This window comes from Onychomys torridus, chromosome 13 (assembly GCF_903995425.1).
Source record: "Onychomys torridus chromosome 13, mOncTor1.1, whole genome shotgun sequence".
NCBI classification, from domain to species: Eukaryota; Metazoa; Chordata; class Mammalia; order Rodentia; family Cricetidae; genus Onychomys; species Onychomys torridus.
This window is the reverse complement of record NC_050455.1, coordinates 20,506,948-20,526,548: the sequence shown is the minus strand read 5'-3', so window position 1 is coordinate 20,526,548 and position 19,601 is coordinate 20,506,948. Positions and strand designations below refer to the sequence as shown.

General features: G+C 39.0%; 1 non-coding gene and 1 pseudogene across 1 annotated transcript; both read left to right on the top strand.

Moving 5' to 3' along the window:
• The first annotated feature begins 5,063 nt into the window (after nt 1-5,063).
• On the top strand, nt 5,064-8,572 carry LOC118594954 (annotated as a pseudogene).
• Trnak-cuu lies at nt 5,653-5,725 on the top strand. The gene has a single exon. It is a non-coding gene; the product is annotated as a tRNA-Lys (tRNA).
• Nucleotides 8,573-19,601: the final 11,029 nt, after the last annotated feature.

Genomic DNA, 19,601 nt, shown 5'->3' with positions numbered 1-19,601 from the left:
GCATCATCCATAGTAGGTTAAGAGTCTGCCTTACTCCAGTAGAGTCTCAGATGATTGCAACTATACTGTCATACATAGAAGTAAAATCACTCCAGAAATATGGGAACTTAGAAGTTCATACAGATACTCTGGGAGAATACATAATCTAACAATAATATACCTGAAAGAAAACAAAGCAAAACAATGAAAGATAAAAATAGTCAATAATGAGTAACATCATGACAACACTGTCAGTAACTTAACAACTTAGGAGAGACAGATGAATGTTTTAAAAACACAACTTGCCAGAGCTTGCTTATAATAAAATAGACAGCCTGACTAGCTGCCAATTATAAAAAGTGAATTTATAGAAAAAATATTCCCCCCAAAAGAAGCTCAGATCTAGATGATTTCACTGCTAAATTCTAAAATATCTAAATAATTAATATTCTACACAAACTTTGGTGGAATTTTATTATTTTGTAAGCTATTTTATTAAAATTCTTATAACAGAAATGTATTTTTTCTCTTCTTCAAAAGCAACAGAACTAAACCCAGCATACCGCTGGGAGTTCAGGTCTCTGAGGCCTGCAGGGAAGGACCTCTCCTTGCTCCCTCCAGGTTCTGGTGTCTCCAGTGTCTTTGGCTTCTGGATACATTGCTTTCATTTCTTCCTTTGTGGTCAGGTTGCTCTCTCCTCCCTTTTGTCTGCTTCAAGTGGAAATTACCTTTAATCTAATCAGAATACTTGTCATATCATTCAAAGCTAACAGGATAAACTATATCTCTTAGGAACTTAAACTTCATCATATGTTTGCCTTATAAAAAGATAACCTAAGTAAAGAAAATAAGGCCAGGTGTGGTGGTGCATGCCTTTAATCCCAGCACTTGGGAGGCAGATGCAGGCGGATCTCTGTGAGTTCAAGGCCAGCCTGGGCTACAGAGTGAGTTCCAGGAAAAGCACAAAGCTACACAGAGAAACCCTGTCTTGAAAAACGAAAAAAAAAAAAAAAAATTCTCTTTTTTGCCATATTTGCCATATTCAGTGCTATTTACAGTGTCTAAGTATTAAGATGCAGACTAAACTTCAATATTAAAACTGAATAAAATCATTATTAAAAAAGCAAATTCTTAATCAATGGGAAAATTCTGAACATATTTTTAGAATTTGAATACAACACTAAGTACAACATGCATTTTGGTCAAAAGTAAGTAGGTTGTTTCAGAAATGCATGGTTTCTTGAGCTTTTGCAAATGAAAAATAAAATGTACTACACTAATGGGTAAAGAAAGAAAGTTAATGATCACCTCAATGCAAGGAAAAAAAAAGCTTTTAACAAATTTGTAAATTTATTCCTGATAACGCTTCACAGTGTGCTTAAAATGGAATGGAGGCTTTCAACCTAATGAGGGTCATCTATATCAGCATCTACACTCAATATTCTCCTTAAGACCAGAGATAAGATCAAAATTGTCTGTGTGTGTGTGTGTGTGTGTGTGTGTGTGTGTGTGTGTGTGTGTGTGTGTGTGTGTGTGTTTCCAAGCTGCACAAGTAGCATTCCTTTGGTGCAATACACCTTATTGTTAGAAATAGTGTCTCTCTCTTACTGGCTTGACTCTCTCCAAATAGGTTAGGCTAGTTGGCCAGAGAGTCCTGGGATCCACCTGTCTCTATCTCCCCAGTGCAGAAATCAGAAATTCATATCAGTTTAACTGATTATTCCATGAGATTTCATTCTTATAATATTTATTTAGTATTAGAGATTTTAGTCACTATAATGAGGCAATAAAGAATAGCAATAGAAATAAATCAGAATGAAACAAAAATTCTATTAACTTGTGTCTGTTATTAGAAATACAACACAAAGTGGAGAATAAACATAGCTATCACAAGGTAACTTTAGAATATATATATGGTGTAACTATGTTCCAAATTAATGACTTTCTTTACACCACCAACACATGCTAAGGTCTTGAAATATAAAGATAATACAACTTACAACATACAAGCATAATGAAACTTTTGCAAAAGGATGGCAAGAGCTGTAAGAACTATGCATACTGAGGATTAAAACCAACCAGGATAAATTAGCCAAACCTAAAAGACATGATATGCTCATTCATCAGTGTATCTAATATTGTTAAGAAATCACATTTTTCATCTTGATGTATACACACATCATATTTCCTTTCAAATTTCTTTTTTTGAAATTGAAAATCAGAATAATCTGGTTCCAAAATCCATAAAAAAGTGCCAGGGTCTAGAAAATCCAGATTAACTTTGGAGTTATCATATGAATGATGACAAGACACTCAACATGGTGCATGGTATTAAGATATGGAAATACATTCATGGAATAGAATAGAATAGAATAACTCAGAAATTGACATATATGTGTGCAACTGATTTTTAACATGCAAATAAATGTAATGAACATGGATAGAACAGCCTTTTCATCAAATGATACTAGCATCATGAAATGAACATATAAAAAATGATCAAATTCAGTCCATACTTTGCAACATGTAATAAATAATATCAATATTGAGGACTGGGCATACCTGTCTCCATGCCTGCCCTGTGCTCTTGCTCCCTTGGGGTACACTTTCTTTTGCTTAATAAGGTCCAACCTTGTTTTATACTGTAAAAACTTCTTAGACTTAAGTATAAAACTAGAGCCATAAATTTGAAGAAAATTCAAGGCAATAAAAGATAAACTATGATGGGTCCTCGGACTATCCGAATCACTATTCATAGGCAATGAAATAAATTTGTTAGGATTTACTGTATACTACGTGGAAGTCTATGTTATTTCTCTTCTGGCATTCCCTGCTTGGACAGCTTAGGTAATAGAGAAAGGAAATGAGTGTCCTCACACACAGTAGGATCCCTTTATGTTCTACAATCTTCTGACACACAAAACTAGTTGGGCCAAGGAGATGGCTTGCTCAGTGACCAAAGTACTAGCTGTGCAAGTCTGAGGAACAGAGTTTGCATCCCTCAATCGTACATGAAAGACAGGTGATGTTGGTGACCTCTGCCTACATGCCAGTGCTCAGGAGGTGCTTTAGTTGGTGTTCTATTGCTGTGAAGACACAGCACAACCACATGGCGACTCTTTTTTATTCTTCTTTTCTTTAAGAAATTTTTTTGTTCCAGCATATGTATACATCTTATGTTTATTTTTTCCTTTTTCAATTATATTTGTGTTTTAATTTTACACATCAGCCATTGGTTCCCCTGTCCTCCCCCCTCCCGCCCTCACCCTCACCTTTCCCCTATTCCCTCCCCTCCATTCCCATCTCCTCCAGGGCCAAGACTCCCCTGGGGATTCATTTAAACCTGGTGGATTCAGTACAGGCAGGTCCTGTCCCCTCCTTCCAGAGTGAGCATGTGTCCCTGTGTAAGCCCAAGGTTCCAAACAGCCAGCTCATGCACTAAGGACAGGTCCTGGTCCCACAGACTGGGTGCCTCCCAAACAGATCAAGCTATTCAATTGTCTCACTTATCCAGAGAGCCTGATGCAGTTGGGGACTCCACAGCCTTTGGTTCATAATTCATGTGCCTCCATTCGTTTGGCTATTTGTCCCTGTGCCTCTCCAATCTTGGTCTCAACAATTCACGCTCTTACAGTCCCTCCTCTTTCTCAACAATTGGACACCTGGAGCTCCACCTGGGGCCTGGCTGAGGATCTCTGCATCCACTTCCATCAGTTATTGGATGAGAGTTCCAGCTGGACTGTTAGGGTGTTTGGCCATCTGATCACCAGACTAGGTCAGATCAGGCTTTCTCTTGACCATTGCCAGCAGTCTACAGAGGATGTATCATTGTGGATTTCTGGGGACCTCTCCAGCACTCTGCCTATTCCTGTTCTCATGTGGTCATCATTTATCATGGTCTGTTATCCCTTCTTTCTTGATCCAGCTGGGATCTCCTGATCCCCTAAGCTTTCTTTCCCTCCAGTCTTGCCCTTCATTTACTCACACTGTTGTCCAGGTTGTTCATGTACATCCCATCCATTTCTCTGTCATTGGGTGATCCCTCTGTCTTTCCTAGGGTCCTGTTTTCTAGGTAGCCTCCCTGGAGTTGTGTAGCAGTCTAGCATTGTTTGTAATAGCCAGAACCTGGAAACAACCTAGTTCCCCTTCAACTGAAGAATGGATAAAGAAAATATGGTACATATACACAATGGAGAACTACTCTGTAGAGAAAAACAATGACATCATGAGGTTTGCAAGCAAATGGATGGATCTAGAAAAAAATCATCCTGAGTGAGGTAACCCAGACTCAGAAGGACAAACATGGTATGTACTCACTCATAGGAGGATACTAGATGTAAAACAAAGATGACTAGACTGCTACACAAGAAATATTTTTATTCATTTTATATACCAACCATAGATCCCACTCTCATCCCTCCTCCCACTCGCTCCAACCTCCCCCTGCTCCAAACTACCTCTCATCTCCTCCTCCAAAAGAGTAAATTCCCCCATAGGGGGATAGCAAAGCCTGGTACATTTAGCTGAGGCAGAACCAAGTCCCTTCCCACTGCCTCAAGGGTGAGCAAGGTGTCCCACCATAGGTAATAGGATCCAGAAAGCCAGTTCATGTACCAGGGATAGATCCTGGTCACACTGCTAGGGGCCCCTCAAACAGACCCAGCTATACAACTGTCTCCTGTAAGCAGAGGATCTAGTCTAGTCCCATGCAGGCTCCACAGATGTTGGTCTAAAGTTCATGAATTCCTATGAGCTTGGTTTAGTTGTCTATGAAGATTTCCCTGTCCTGATCTTGATCCCCCTTGCTCATATAATCCTTCTTCCCTCTCTTCAACTGGATTCCCAGAGCTTGGCCTGATGCTTATTGGGACCTTATTGGGGGATGCTCTATTCAGTCAAGACTCACTATCTAATTAGGCTCTCCAGGTTACCTGTTAATCAGAAGTTGTGTAGGGTCTTTCCAGCTACCAGCTTCAGGCTTGGCTTTGAAGACAAACTGTCTCGAGTAGTTTTCTTTGCTGTGAAGTGTGAGTTTTGCTTCCAGGAGCTGAACAGAGAGCATGGCCAAGCTGGAAATCCACAATATGAATGCAGTGACCTATAATGATGCACATGTCGATATCACTCAGGAAGAGTGGGCATTTATGGATCCTTCTCAGAAGAATCTCTACAAAGATGTGATGCTGGAGACCTATATGAACCTCATTGCTATAGGCATAAAAGAAGTCATACTACAGAGAAATCACATGAATATACTGAATTTGGTAAAGGCTTTAAATGTCATAGTCATCCTCAAAGGCATGAACAAACACATACAGGAGAGAAATCCTATGAATATAATCAATGTAGTAAAATCTTTGCACAACACAGGTTATTTAAAAAAACTTATGGATGTAATCAAAGTGGCAAAGCCTTTACTCATTGGAAAATTCTACAATTAGATAGAAGAACACATTCTGGAGAGAAACCCTATGAATGTAATCAATGTGGTAAAGCCTTTACAAAGCCCAGTCATCTTCAAATACATGAAAGAAAACATACTGGAGAGAAACCCTATGATTGTAATCTGTGTGGTAAAGCCTTTGCTCAAAACAGTACTCTTCAAATGCATGAAAGGACACATAGTGGAGAGAAGCCCTATGAATGTAATCAATGTGGTAAAGCCTTTACAAAGCCCGGCTAGCTCAGTCGGTAGAGCATGGGACTCTTAATCCCAGGGTCGTGGGTTCGGGCCCCACGTTGGGTGCCATTTGTAGTTAGAGTTTTCCTGCCTGGCCCACAGTCAGGACAAATCTCTCTAACCTGTCAGGCCCACAGTCACTCAGACCCAACCAAGTAAACACACAGAAACTTACATTGTTTACAAACTGTATGGCTGTGGCAGGCTTCTTGTTATCTACTTCTTCTATCTTAAATTAACCCATTTCTATTAATCTATACTTTGCCGCGTGGCTCATGGCTTACCAGTACCTTACATCCTCCTTGTCATGGCGGCGGCTGGCAGTATCTCTCCACCCAGCCTTTACTTCCCAGAATTCTCTTTTCTCTTGTCCCGCCTATACTTCCTGCCTGGCCACTGGCCAAACACCATTTTATTTATACAGAGTGATATCCACAGCAGTTGTGGATCTCTGAATTTGCTTTCTTCAGTTACTGGATGAAGGCTCTATGGTAAAAGTTAGGTTATTCACCAATCTGATTACCAGGGAAGACCAGATTAGGCACCCTCTCCACTATTGCTTATAGTCAAATCTGGGGTCATACTTGTGAAATCCTGGGAATTTCCCCATCACCATGTTTCTTCCTCACCCCATAACGTCTCCCTCATTCAAGATATCTCTTTCATTGCTCTCCCACTCTATCCCTCCCCCATCTTGACCATCCCAATCTTCATGTTCTAATCCTCCATCCCCTCCCCTCTATTGCACCTCTTCTTCCCCAGTTTACTCATGGAGAGCTCCTCTGTTTCCCCTTCCCAAGGTGACCTGTATGTCTTTCTTAGGATTCTCCTTCTTTCTTAGCTTCTCTGGAGCTGTGAGTTGTAGTCTGATTATCCTTTGCTTTACCTCTAATATCCACTTACAAGTGAATATGTGCCAGACAGTGGTGGTGCACTCCTTCAATCCCAGCACTTGGGAGACAGAGATAGGTAGATCTCTGTGAGTTTAAGGTCAACCTGGTCTACAGAGTGAGTTCCAGAAAAGACACGAAGCTACACAGATAAACCCTGTCTCAAAAGAAAGAAAGAAAAAAAAAAAGAAAGAAAGAAAGAAAGAAAGAAAAGAAAAGAAAAAAGAAGATTGAGTGAACGTGTACTATGTTTGTCTTTTTGAGTCTGAGTTACCTTACTCAGGATGATATTTTCTAGTTCCATCCATTTGCCTGCAAGTTTCATGATGTCATTCTTTTTACAGCTGAGTAATACTCCATTGTGTATATGTACCACATTTTCTTTATCAATTCTTCAGTTTCTTTATCCATCTAGGTTGCTTCCAGGTTCTAGCTACTATGAATAATGCTGCTATGAACATAGTTAAGGAAGTGTCTTTGTGGTATAATTGAGCATCCCTTGGATATATGCCCAAGAGTGGTATCAGTGGGTCTTGAGGTAGATTGATTCCCAATCTTCTGAGAAACCGCCATACTGATTTCCAGAGTGTCTATACAAGTTTGTACTCCCACCAACACTGGAGGAATGTTCTCCATATTACACATCCTCTCCAGTCGACAGTATTTTTGATCTTAGTCATTCTGACAGGTGTAAGATTGTATCTCAGAGACATTTTGATTTGCATTTTCCTGGTGACTAAGAATGTTGAGCAATTCTTTAAATGTCTTTTGGCCATTTGGGATTCTTCTGTTGAGAATTCTCTGTTTAGATTCTGTAGCCCATTTTTTAATTGGATTATTTGGTATTTTGCTGTATAATTTTTTGAGGGTTTTTTTAAAAATACATTTTGGAGATCAGCCTTCTGTTAGACATGGGGTTGGTGAAGATCTTTTCCTATTCTTTAGACTGTCATTTTGTCTTATTTATGGGGTCTTTTGCCTTACAGAAGCTTCTCAGTTTCAGGCGGTCCCATTTATTAATTTATTGTTGCTCTCAGTGTCTGTGCTATTGGTGTAATATTCAGGAAGTGTTCTCCTGTGCCAATATATTCAAGGCTACTTCTCACTTGCTCTTCTATCAGCTTCAATGTAGCGGGATTTATGTTGAGGTCTTTGTTCCACTTGGATTTGAGTTTTGTGCACAGTGACAGATGTGGATCTATTTGTAATCTTCTACATGTTGACATCCAGTTATGCCAGCACCAATTTGTTAAAGATGCTTTCTTTTTTCCATTGTATAGTTTTGGCTTCTTTGTCAAAAATCAGGTGTACATAGGTGTAAAAATTAATGTCAGGATCTTCAATTCAATTTCATTGGTCTACATGTTGATTTTTTGGCAATACCAAGCTGTTTTTTATTACTATAGCTCTATAGTAGAGCTTGAAGTCAGGGATGGTGATGCCTCCAGAAGTTGCTTTATTGTAAAGGATTGTTTTCTATATCATAGTTTTTCTGTTTTTCCCTATAAAGTTGAGTATTGTTCTCTTAAGGTCTGTGAAGAGTTGTGTTGGGATTTTGATGGGGATGGCATTGAATCTGTAGATTGCTTTTGGTACGATTGCTATTTTTATTATGTTGTTTCTACCTATCCGTGAGCATAGGAGATCTTTCCATTTTCTGATAGCTTCTTCAATTTCTTTCTTCAAGGACTTAAAGTTCTTGTCACACAGGTCTTTCTCTTGTTTGGTTAGAGTTACCCACAAGGTATTTTATTATTTGTGACTATTGTAAAGGGTGATGTTTCTCTGATTTTTTTCTCAGCCCATTTATCATTTGTATATAGGAGGGCTACTGATTTTTTGAGTTAATCTTGTATCCTGGCACATTATTGAAGATGTTATCAGTTGTAGGAGTTCCCCGGGAGAATTTTTGGGGTCACTTAATGTATACTACCATATCATCTGCAAATAGCAAAAGTTTGACTTTTTTCTTTATAATCTGTATCCCCTTGATCTCCTTTTGTTGTCTTATTGCTGTAGTTAGAACTTTGAGGACTATATTGGATAGGTATGAAGAGAGTGGACATCCTTGTCTTGCTCCTGATTTTCATGGAATCACTTCAAGTTTCCTTCCATTTAATTTGATATTGGTTGTCAGCTTGCTGTAAATTGCCTGATTATGTTTAGTTATGTTCCTTGTATTCCTGTTCTCTCCAAGACCTTTATCATGAAGGGGTGTTGGATTTTTGTCAAAGTTTTTTTCCCACATCTAATGAGATAATCATGTTTTTCCCCCTCAGTTTGTTTATATGGTGTATTACATTGATAAATTTTCAATGTTGAACCATCCCTGCATCTCTGGGATGAAGCCTACTTGATCATGGTGGATGATGTTTTTGATGTATTCTTGGATTTGGTTTGCCAGCATTTTGTTGAGTATTTTTGTACCAATGTTTATAAGGGAGATTGGTCTGTAATTCTCTTTCTTTGTTGCATCTTTGTGTGGTTTGAGTATCAGTGTAACTGTAGCTTCATAGAAAGAGTTTGGCAGTGTTCCTTCTGTTTCTATTGTGTGGAATAATTTGAGGAGTATTGGTATTAGCTCTTTTTTTTTGAAATTCTGATAGAATTCTGCACTGAAACCATCTGGCCCTGAGGTTTTTTGTTTGTTTGTTTGTTTGGGAGACTTTTAATGATGGCTTCTATTTCCATAGGAATTATGGGTCTACTTAAATTGTTTATCTGGTCTTGATTTAATTTGAGTATGTGGTACCTATTAAGAAAATTGTTCATTTGTTTTAGAATTTCCAATTTTGTGGAGTACAGGTTTTTGAAATATGATCTGATGATTCTTTGGATTTCCTTGTTGTCAGTTGTTATGTCTCCCTTTTCATTTCTGATTTTGTTAATTTAGATGTTCTCTCTTTGCCTTTTAGTTAGTTTGGAGAAGAGTTTGTTTATTTTGATGACTTTTCTCAAAAAAAACTCTTTGTTTCATTGATTCTTTGTAATGTTTCTTTGTTTTTATTTTATTGATTTCAGCCCTCAATTTGATTATTTTCTAGCATCTACTCCTCCTGAGTGAGTTTGCTTCTTTTTCTTCTGGAGCTTTCAGGTGTGCTGTTAAGTCACTAGTATGATTTTTCTCCAGCTTCTGTATGTAGGCATTTAGAGCTATGAACTTTCCTCTTAGTATTGCTTTCATAGTGTCCTATAAGTTTGGGTATGTTTTACATTCATTTTCATTGAATTCTAGGATGTCTTTAATTTCTTTCTTTCTTTTCCCCTTGACCCAGTGGTGATTCAGTTGAACATTACTCAGTTTGCATGAGTTTGTAGGTTTTATGTAATTTGTGTTGCTGTTGAATTCTAACTTTAAGCCTTGGTGGTCTGATAAATTCCAGGAGGTCATTCCAAATTTTGTATCTGTTGAGATCTGCTTTGTGACTGAGTATGTGGTTAATTTTAGAGAAGGTTCCATGGGGTGCTGAGCAGAAGGTATATTCTCTTATGTTTTCGATAGAATGTTCTATAAATGTCTATTAAGTCCACTTGAGTCATAATGTGTGTTAGTTCCCTTATTTCTCTACTAAGTTTCTGTCTGGCAGACCTGTCTGTTGGTGAGAGTAGGGAGATGAATTCTCCCATTATTAGTGTGTCAGGTTTGATGTGCAATTGAAGCTTTAGTAATGTTTCTTTTACATATGTGGGTGCCCTTGTATTTGGGACATAAATTTCAGATTTGAGACTTCATCTTCCTGGAATTTTCCTGTGGTGAATATGAACTGCCCTTCCCAATATCTTTTGATTAATTTTAGTTTTAAGTCTATTTTGTTAGATATTAGGATAGCTACACCAGCTTGCTTCTTAAGTCCATTTGACTGGAAATAATTTTCCCAACCCTTTACTCTGAGGTAGTGTCTGTCTTTGAGGTTGTGGTGTATTTCTTGTATGCAGCAGAAGGATGGATCTTGTTTTCATGTCCATTCTGTTAGCTGTGTCTTTTTTTATAGGCAAATTGAGCCCATTGATATTAATGACTAGTGATTGTTAATTCCTGTTATTTTTTTTTGATGGTAAGTTGTGTGTTTCCCTTCTTTGGGATTTGTTGGTACAGAATTAGCTATTGCCTGTGTTTTCATGGGTGCATCTAACTTCCTTAGGTTGGATTCTTCCTTCCAGTGCTTTCTGTAGGGCCGGATTTGTGGGTAGGTATTGTTTAAATCTGGTTTTATTATGGAATAGCTTGTTTATTCCATCTATAGCAATTGAGAGTTTTGCTTAGTATAATAGTCTGGGCTGGCATCCATGGTCTCTTAGTGTCTGCATAACATCTGTCCAGGATCTTCTGGCTTTCAAAGTCTCCACTGAGAAGACAGGTTTATTCTGATGGGACTGCCTTTATATGTTACTTGTCCCTTTTTCTTTGCAGCTCAATATTTTTCTTTATTCTGTATGATTAGTGATTTGATTATCAGGTGGTAGGGGGAAATTTTGGGGATCCAGTCTATTTGGTGTTCTGTAAGTGTCTTATATCTTCATAGGCATTTCCTTGTTTAGATTGGGAAAGTCTTCTATGATTTTGTTGAATATATTCTCTGTGCCTTTGAGCTGATATTCTTCTCCTTCTTCTATCCTTATTATTCTTTTCATGGTGTTCCAGATTTTCTGGACATTTTGTTTTATGACTTTGTTAGCTTTAATGTTTTCTTCTACTGAAGAATCTATTTCCTCTATTGTATCTTCAATGCTAGAGAGCCTCTTTTTCATCTTTTGCATTCTGTTGGTTATGCTGGCATCTGTAATTCCTGTTCATTTACTCAGATTTTCCATTTTCAGCATTCCCTCAGTTTGTGTCTCCTTTATTGCCTCTATTTCAGTTTTAAGTCTTGAACTGTTTCCTTCACCTCTTTGTTTGTTTGTTTGTTTGTTTGTTTTTACTTGGTTTTCTTGACTTTCTTTAAGGGATTTATTGATTTGTTCTAATTTTTGTTGGTCTTTTCCTTGATTTCTTTAAAGGAATTTTTCATTTTCGCTTTCAAGTCCCCTATCACCTTCTTAAAGTCATTCTTTAAGTTCATTTTCTTCTGTTTCTTCTATGTTAGGGTGTTTCGGCATTGCTGATGTAGAACCACTAGGTTCTGGTGGTGCCACATTGCTCTTTATGTTTTTGAATGTGTTCTTGCACTGGTGTTGTTAGGAATTGAACACTGTGGGATGCCCAGATGCAATGGTGGGCTGGCAGGTGTTCCAGTCCATGTAGGCATGGCATTGGGGCCGTTGGTGGAGATATACAACCCAGTCATGGCATCTACATGGAAATGGTTTATTATAATAGAGAGATTAAGAGGCAGAAAGTCAGAAAGAGGGAGACAGAGGAGTGGGGAGAGAGAAAAGGAGAGAGAGCTAGTGGGGGGCTAGAGGTTTGAGAGGTGCACAGCTCATGGGAGGAAAACAGAAGAGAGAGAAGAGAGAGGAAGGGGCAGAGTTTTCCCTTAAGAATAGGCTTTTACATCAGAGCATAGGGTAACGTCAAGGGGCAGGATCAGGATATTAACAGTGTCCAGACAGCGGTGTAGCAGGAATCTTAAAAGTTCTTGCCAGTTCCCTCAGCTGGTCTTGTTTCCTCAGACTGCAAGCTTCTGAGACCTCATCCCAAATGGCTCTTAACTCAACTGCTACTCCAAAGCCTGAATGCTTAACCAGCCAAAATGCTTAGCCAGCCAAATGCTTAACTAGCCAAATGCTGCTAGTTTCTGGTCTTCACGCCTTATATATGTTTGTCTTTCTGCCATCACTCCCTGGGATTAAAGGCATGTGTCTTCATGCTGACTGTATCCTTGAACACACAGAGATCCGCCTAGCTCTGCCTCCCAAGTGCTGGGATTAAAGGTGTGCACCACCACCACCCAGCTTCTGCTATGGTTTGCTCTGACTCATTTTATAGCCACCATTTTTGGTTCTGTATCTAGTGGCTGTCTGTTCTCTGACCCCAGATAAATTTATTAGGGTGCACAATATTTTGGGGAACACAATACCACCACACAGCGGAACTGCACCCCTCCTTTGGATTTTGTTCCTAGGGTCCCTTCTGCAGACCCACTCAGTCCCAGCTTGTCCTTCCCTCTGTGCTAGGCCCTGACTTCCACTACTCAGAAGCAGGCCACAGGAGCAAGAGCCTGTGTGTGACCCACCTGCCAGTGAAAATGCACTCCTCCCTGGATACTGTTTCCTGGGTCCCTTCTCTAGGCCCACTCAGTCCTAGCTGCTGGACTCTGTCCCCAACACCAGCAAACTTCTGCCACTTAAGAGCAGGGCCAACATGGCAACTCTGATAAAGGAAAACATTTAATTGGAGCTGGCTTACAGTTCAGAGGTTTAGTCCATTATTGCACTGCAGGAAGCATGGCAGCATTCAGGCATTCAGGTAGACATGGTGATGAAGAGGAAGCTGAGAGTTCTATATCCATATAGGAAGGCAGCTGGAAGAGAGACAACCATAAGACCTGGTTTGAACATTTGAAAGCTCAAAGCCCACCCCCAGTGACAAACTTCCTCTAACAAGGCCACACCTACTCCAACATGATCACACTTCCTGATCCTCTCAAGTAGTGACACTCCCTAATGACCACACATTTAAACATGTCAGTCTCTGGGAGTTATTCCTATTCAAACCACCATAGTAGGCAAAGATAGGATTTAGGGAAAGCAAAGGCTTTACTGACAACAGGAAAACAATTCAAGTGTTCTAGAGCAACCCCGAAACTCATAATTCGGAAGTTGAACATGAGATGGCAATTTCTCCTCATACCCCTCTTCCTTGGCCTTGGCCCTTTGGTATCATATTGGAAATCTAATTCCATGTTGTTACTATGCCAGTCTAGCTTTCTAAATGAACACTTCCCCAGTTCAACAACACATCTCAGATACAGGGAAACACTGCTGTCATAGTGTAAGGTTGCAATTGATCTTTAACCAGAAAAATAAGAAGAGGAAAAAAGTCTCAGCAGGCAACATTCAGAGTTCAGATCGTGCCCACATCTCTTCAACCTGCTACAGATGGGAAGTCTGGCACAGCCTCGGGGCTTACTCCAGCCTCGATTTCATCACTTCTGCACCAATCTCCTTTCTATTGCTTGGGCATTTTTTTCTCTTAATTTTTGCTTTAGGCATTTTTCATTCCAGTGATAAAACTCAGGCTTACATGGCAGACAACTTCAGAAGGAGCAAGTCACTGTCACTTCCTTGGCAGCTCTGACACAAGTTTCTGATCTGACAATATCTTCTCTCTAATTAAGGAAAAGAGCTCTTCCGTGACTCTTCACAGGAAAGTGAGAGAGCCAAGTGAAGGTATAGTGTATAAACTGTCTTCATCTCGTAATCAAGTACAAAGATGCGAATTGCATATAGATGCCTGTGCAAAGCCTGTGGCAAACTCTTTTCTGCTGAAAAGGAAAGCTTCTTACACTGTTCTTTCCTTTCCTCTAGGAATGTTCAAAAAAAACCAGTAGCAGAGCACCATGGCCATTTTTGTTTGTTTTTGCAAATATGAAACCTTGGGATATTTTTTTTTGTCACAATAGTATTTTGTAAAGCAAAGGAGAGAAAGACTAGAGAAAATGAAAATGTAGCAAACATTAAAATTCATACTTCTTTTTCAGAGAGAAGGTTCTCAGAGGGTTATGTCTTACAATGCTTGAATTACCAAGTGGGATGTTTAGATTTCACTTGTGAGGGGCAGGTAAACACACAAAGGTTCTATATCAGAGAAGGAAATGACACATTTGGAGATTGCAGAAGATGACTGTGGTGACTGTGCACCCACCCTTGGAAGCAAAAGGGCAGGTTTCAGTGTTTCCATGTTGAAACAGAAGCCTTCTAAATTAGCAGATTTTTTTTTTTTTTTTTTTTTTTTTTTGAGACAGGTTGACGTTATCCCAGGCTGGCCTAGAATTCTCTGTGTACCTAGAGTATCTCACTCTCTGAGGGCTATGAGTAGAGACAGATGCCACCCCACTGAGCAGTGGAAATCTTTCAGTGGCTTGCCAGATGCCACTTGTAAGAAACATGTAATTGCGTTACTCTCCATGTACGTCTAGGAGGGCCCTGACAGTCTGCACTCCAGAGAGAACTAGAGTGAAGAAATCCAAATACCACACACACACACACACACACACACACACACACACACACACACACACACTGCATTACACTTGATCTGAAGGTGAGCATTTTATAGCTATAACGTGTATATATAAATATATATTAGGTTACACTTCAATGACAAATAGCATCCAGATTTTCAAATGATTTAAAGCAAGATGTCCTCATTAATTCAGCTCTGTGGATCTGGGCTCCGTGCATCTGAGCTCCTGATGGGTTTAGATGGAGTTATTTATTTAACACCACTTTCCCAGGTGTCACTATTCCTTCTCCAAAGAGGAGCTCAAAAGCACTTTAAAAATGCTTTTTTGCATCTATTATCCACATTTGCACTTTACAGCACCTCTTTTTTTCTTAGTCACTTCCCTTGGATTTCCCATCTCCCATCGTGTATTTGCTAAAGAATGAAAAATTGTCAGTGTGCACTCTGCATCCACAACAGAGTTCTGTGTCTAAGAAGACTGCCTGATACCCTGGATTAAGTAGCAGGGAGATAGAGTCCCTTCCCCAAATTCCTTTCTCATTGGATAGAGCAGTTGATGAAATATCCACTGAAAGAGATCCTAAGTATTGGAAACTGACTCTCGCCAACATGTTTCTAATTCATAAATTCTTTTTGGAGAATACAAGAGCTACTAATATTTGTATGAGTTCATATAGTTGCCTTCTCTATATTGCAATCAATATTGTATTGAGATTCAGTTATTGGACAAATTCTGTATTGTTGATGTTTATTAAAAAAGAAAAGAAAAACATACTTAGTTTATAAGCAAGTACACTCCATTCACTACACTCTGTTCTGTAAGATTTTAGTTGCTCCGTTGTTTTCTGCCTAAAAGGTCCACTTGACATCACATGTGACATCCTTCCAGTCATGGGATTCTGTTGTAGCCTCATGAGGAAACTGAACTCAAGGGTCAACATAAGATTATCAGCATGATTCCCTACATGAAGATCAAGAATATCCTAGGTTTGCATGTTCTGTTCTTCTATATTTGGGGGCCAACCCATCCATATATGGTAAACAGCTCTCATTTTCACCATTGGACATGTATTTCTTCACTTACCAACCTAATTTCCAAATCAGTAGTCTCACTAGTAGAACTGTCACCACATTCTTTTATCTGAAACGTATATGGTGTGATGAAGAGAGTTTTCAGCAGGCTCATTGGTTCTGGGATTCTGCAGAACACTAACACTACCTCTACAGTATAGATCTCAGTGAAGAACATGACCTGGAGCTGGAACTGACCTGCAAACACATTCAGGATTTCACACACTGCACTTAGATGTTTGATGTAAGTTGTAGCTAGTGTAAGTAAGTGGCCTGCTTGGGAAATGCTGTTTGTGAGTAAATAGAGTTGGTCTGCTCCTAAGTGTGCTGTACATAGCACAATTACATCAAAGCTATTGATTTTCCTCATCTGAGTCCTCCATTTGAATTGAATCTCCTCCATTGAATCCTCCCCTTTCCTTCTTTCTTTCCCGTCCCTTTGCTATTGACTAGGTACTCTCAAATACACTTTCTAGAATATAGTAAATAACATTGTTTAAAACACTACTAGAGAATGCTATAATGGTCTCATCATTGCTAGTTTATTGACACAAATGGAAGACATTCAGGGTATGCTTTAGAGATTCTCCTGAGCAAGAACTGGTATATCAACTGAGATCAAGAGCAAGAAATTCCCAGTCCTATTTTCTGTGGTTCACCATTGAAGGTCAGTGGAAGGCCTTACTCTCTCATATATGACTTAGGGTCTACTAGTAATAGATTTTCAGAGATTTTTTTTTTCTCAGTCCTCTCTCCATACTTCTTGACCATGATCCTCAGTTCAAATCTGTTTAAGAGGCATGGATTCCTATACCAACTCTGTTTCTGGGTCAAGTTTTCCTGCTTGATTCTCAACTATGAGGATCTTCTATGATGCTTCTCTGTCTATCAATGAGTAAGCACTAATCACTGCACTTATGGACTGGCCAGGCAGCCAGCATCCATAAGTCTCCCTTCATTCATTCCTAACAATAAATAACTTCCATATGCCACATCAAAAAACCCTTCTTGGAAAATAAAAACACTGTCAATCATGCAAGCTGAACTGTCCTTTTAAGTCCTTGCCAGAATGTTAACTGTATGGGTTGGGGCAAAGGATAGATGTCCCTGCTCTTTAAAAGAAGGTTTCCAGTACACATCTTCAAATAGTAGTCATTTGCTTCCCCAAATCTCTTCATCATAAATGAAGATATCAGTCATTCCTTTAGTCTTTCTTTCATGCTTTGGGAGAAAAGCAACAAAGAGTTGAAGGCTGAGGGTTCCTTACAGATTGAATTGAAGACTGTACATACACATACACACACACACACACACACACACACACACACACTCTAGTTCTAAAGTGTGATTACAGCTCTTTTCTCCTTTCTTATCATCTATAGAGAGGAGGGAAGCTTGATCTCTCCACACAGTCTATTTTTCCCTGATTTGCTGTCTGACCACTGTATTTAATCACTTCCTACCCCACACTTAATCATGATCAAAGGCAATTCACATCACTACTCTAAATGTTCTCTCTCTCTCTCTCTCTCTCTCTCTCTCTCTCTGTGTGTGTGTGTGTGTGTGTTTGTGTGTATGTGAGAGTGTGTGTGTGTGTGTGTGTGTACATTTTCCTCCCTCCTTTCCTCCCTCTCTTAATGACAGAATTCTATCAAAGAGCTATGGTGCTCAGACCTGGATTGCACTTTCTTTAGGAAAACTTAGAAGAAAAACTATGATTAAAAATGATTCTCAAGCTTCCCTCCTGCTGTGTTTCCACACTGTGCAGTGCCCCATCAGGCCTTTCTTTTTCTTTTTCTTTTTTTTTCCATTTGAACATCAAAGTGACTAATCTCCACTCAGATAAGAACTTACTGTTTCAAATGACAGAAAAGCTCACATTCTCAAGGAAGGAGTTTCAATCAAGAGATAATGTCTGTATCATTCATTCTCCCACAGAGCTCTGCAGGTAATTTAGGGGAATAAACAGAAACGTGGTTCACAAAATTGCCATCATTGACTGATTCTTCTGTTGTGGTAAAAAAAAAGAAAAGCACATTTGTCACATTTGTATGACAGAATTTCTGACATTCTGGCTCAAGTGGAGCTCCCCTTACAGATGCCCCATGCTAGTAATGTCTGTCTCAAATGACATGGGAGTCAATTTCTACCAGCATTTGGAGCTGCTTTCCCATCATCGCATATACAGACTATTTTCCTCAGAGAGAAGACTTTGCCCTTTGTAGGTATGTGTATGTTTTCAAAGTTAAACTTCCTTCCGTGGCTCTAGAGATAATCTAGCTAGAGTTCTAAGCTTTCTTTTCCCTGTTGCCATTTAGTCAAGATGTTTGGAATTATCAAGTACAAAGTAAGCAGAAACAAACTGAGGCTTTTGAGATATTTCTATAATCATTCACTCTATGTAGAGGTCTGAGCTGTCATTTCTCAAGGCAACTACTTGCAGTTACTTGGAAAATATTTCATACAAGAAACTCTCAGCAGTATACCTGAACTTCTGAAACAGATGCATCTAGAAGAAGATGTGGTGGTACATGCTGACTGTACACTGCTGAACGGATTCCTTCTTGAAGTTAGCATAGTCAATTCACCTCTGCCTCCTCTAGGGTAAGATCCTGTATAAGCAATGGCATGGAGAAACTACTGAATTTGGCTGTTTCATGCTCAGAAAATAAGATTTATTGGTGATCAAACTGGTAAAGCCATCTTTTGGGGGTAGAGAGAAGAGTACCATGGTGGGCAAGCAAGCAGGTTTTACGTGACAGAGGGGAGGGGATCTGAACTGATATAGGCTGTGAGGATAGATCTGGAATTAGGTACCCTTCCTTGCCAGAGGTGGTTGACCTTTGGGGAAAGGTTAATGGAGGTTCATCTTGAATGGAAACTGCCCTCAGAGATTGGTTTTTCTAGTAAACAGAGACCTCTCGGTTTGTTTACCTCATAACAATATATGATTATTATAGTCACACCTAGGAAACTCAAGGCACTACCAGTTGTGTCCAGCTTGAAACTCATAAAGCAAGGGGCTGAGAGCTCTTGTTACTTTATGTTTATCAAGACATACTGTGTTAATAGTTCTAAAATCTATGGCTGCTTTCTCAGTTTCTAACAACGAAAATTCTTATAAAGTTTCTGCTAATAAAATTATTCTTTCTCAATTAGAGAAATAGTTGAATAGATTTTTTATATCTAAATAGAGTTCTTGGTAAGCTTTGTACTCCTACAGTTTCAGGCATCTTAAATAGCTGTTGTTAGTATTCATACACATTAATATATGTATGTATTTATGTATGTGTGTGCCCTAGAAAAATCAACAAATGTACCTAACAGTTGAATCAGGAAGGATATCACACTTCTAATACACCTTTACTGTCTTCACACACTGATTCCTGAGGTGTTCAATAAACTAGGGTATCAATTCATTTTTGTGTACAAAACACATTTTTAGAATATGTTGTGTAACAGTGACAGATTTTTAAATTAATTTACTTTCAAAGAATTTTCATGTTTTATATTATATTTTTTATTCCTTTAATTTCTCCCAATCACCCCCACCTCTCACCCCAGCCAACTTCAATTTTTTCATACTCCAATATGTGTTATTCACTGTTTTAATTTTTCTTTTATTTCTGATAGTATATAATATAAATGATGTATTGGTATTATATTTACTCTCCCTTCCCTTTCCGCACTTCAAACCCTCCCATCTACTCCTTCTTGCTCTTTCAAATTCATGTGCATATGTACACATATTTATATACTATCTTAGGATTGCTAGTACTGTGATGAAACACCATGACCATAAGCAAGTTGGAGAAGGTTTTTTTGACTTATACTACACATCATATTCCATTATTGA